The sequence below is a fragment of the Plecotus auritus genome (assembly GCF_963455305.1).
Source record: "Plecotus auritus genome assembly, chromosome: 4".
In the NCBI taxonomy this organism is placed as follows: Eukaryota; Metazoa; Chordata; class Mammalia; order Chiroptera; family Vespertilionidae; genus Plecotus; species Plecotus auritus.
The window spans coordinates 113481498-113483624 of NC_137775.1; the positions used below are offsets into that span (position 1 = coordinate 113481498).

A 2127-nucleotide genomic window follows, 5' to 3' on the forward strand; every position below is an offset into this window, starting at 1 on the left:
CCCTTTGGGATTCAGTACCAACAGGCAAATCGCTTGTTTTCTTTTCTTTCTCTCTTTCTCTCTCTCTGTTTTTTTTTAGAAAAAAAAAGACAAAAACTGATTTTTCTTAGAAAAAAAGGAACTGTTCTTTCTATAATGGCTTTGCCCACTTAAAAATGTGGCTCTTAAGGGTTCATGAAATGACTGAATATGAGGATACATGTCTTGTAAAAAGCAAACACGCCTCATATACTGCCAAAAATAGTGTTAGTTTCATTAATGTGAATTTTCCAGCATTCAGTAGTTGTAATGTTAGAAACAATTGCTGGTCAAGTTCAACTTGTTGCTATTGTTTTTAATTTGCACAGGAGTAGTATCAGAAATTAGTGTCACTGCTTGTATCTAGCTGAATTTTGAACAACAGAACATTAGTTTTTATGTTGGTGCCACCAACTGTAAATGACATAAGTTAGTAATTACAAAACGCAGTAATTAGACTGTTGCAACCATCTAAAACCTTAGGCTTCCAGTCTGTGCTGTTAGTGTTAAGATGTAAAGTGCAATCCTAAACTAACATTATCTGTGCAAGCACCATAGAAACATTTGCATATCTGCATAGATCTTACAACTGTACTCTTTACCTCCTTGTGATAAAGCTTTGTCTACCTGCAAACACAGTCAAAGGCTACAGCTGCAAACCAAAGCCAACTCTAACCATGGCCAAGAGCTCAAGGACAGAAGCAGCCACATGCTTTGGTCAGCCTTCTGTAACTTCAATTAATACAAAGGAACCTTTTCCATGAACTACCTGCTGTTTTCTGACGACCTCTGGGATCTTTTCATTTAGCCCTAAACAAAGAATTAAATATGACAAAAACCACAACTAAAAAGCTAATTCAGTCACAGAGTAATCTTCTGAGACCAAAAGTCCATCTAGATGCAATGAAGATTTGCTTTCACTAAAGACAGAGGTGAGGACAAAATCCACAGTGGAAGTTATGATATGCTAGAAAGCAACAAATGTGGATCACTGACCAAAAGGATGATGTACTTGATGCAAATGCAGATTGCATATTGTTATATATATATAGTACACTGTGCTTTTGTTTTCCCAATCCAGTCACTTATTTTCAGTGGTGAATACATGTTGTTAGATGTCTTGTATGGTCTGAACCTTTGTTGTGTACTATTTTTATAGACTTAAGTTATAACGAAAAAAAATAGGAACCAAACATTAAAGGTCTAGTAAAGCCAAAAATTAATTTCATATTGATTTTAAAGGGATCTAGCTGAGTTTTTACACTGAAAGCAAAGATTATAGCAATTGTAGTCCATGGTATTTATTTTCAGTCAAACCAAAGTTACATATAATTCTGCCTCTGCTTATACGGGATATTAACACTAACAATATTCTCCCTTTCAAAGACTTGCACAGGCCAAATTGTTGGAATGCTGGTTTTCTTGACATCTCCAAACCCCGAAACTATGATGATGCATTATGATGTATTGGAAATAACATAGTCAGATATTTGCTTAAAACCTAGAAACTTTACATGTTGCTTTTCATGTGCTGTGCCAAGTCTTGATAATACTTTTTCCCCCAACCAAGGGACCTCATAACCTGATTATGGTTATTGCTTTACAAACAGTTTTGACAGAAGGTGGCTGCTAGAGCTTAACATATGTTCCAGTTCCATGTTATGGAGCTGGTTCTTGCAAACTAAGCTCATCACTTATTCTTTGCTGAAGTCAGCAAATAGAGTTAGAGAGACACCCAGTCATCTATCACACCAAATAAAAGAACATAACGGCTTTCAAAAGGGTTTTCCCACTTACCCAAATGGCTTTCTGAAAGCTTCTACCTCTGCAAAAAGAAAAAAAAAGAAAAAGACAAAAAAGACAAAAAAGAAAAAAATTAGAACAATTATGGCAGATTGCATGAAATGTGAGAACGTCACAGTAACTGCTACTTTTCATTATGTTGTCTTTGGGTCATGATGAACGAACGGGAAGTTTACCATGCGGTATCCAGAGAAGGATGGGTATTGTGAAAGATGCGTTTCAGTCATCTAGGATCGTGTCAGGATTATCTGAAGGGAAAATGGGTCTTTCATGTGCATGTTCAAAGGTTTTGATGGACTGAAAGTA

The 2127-nt window shown here is 36.0% G+C and overlaps 1 protein-coding gene across 4 annotated transcripts in view; it reads left to right on the forward strand.

The window, feature by feature from the left end:
• FOXP2 (forkhead box P2) overlaps positions 1 to 1847 on the forward strand; it is a 751705-nt gene extending 749858 nt beyond the window's left edge. For all 4 annotated transcript variants that reach the window (XM_080666071.1, XM_080666068.1, XM_080666069.1 and 1 more), the window contains one exon: positions 1 to 1847. This exon is cut by the window's left edge and continues 292 nt beyond it. The gene's annotated coding sequence lies outside the window, so the exon portion shown is untranslated.
• The last annotated feature ends 280 nt before the right edge of the window (positions 1848 to 2127 follow it).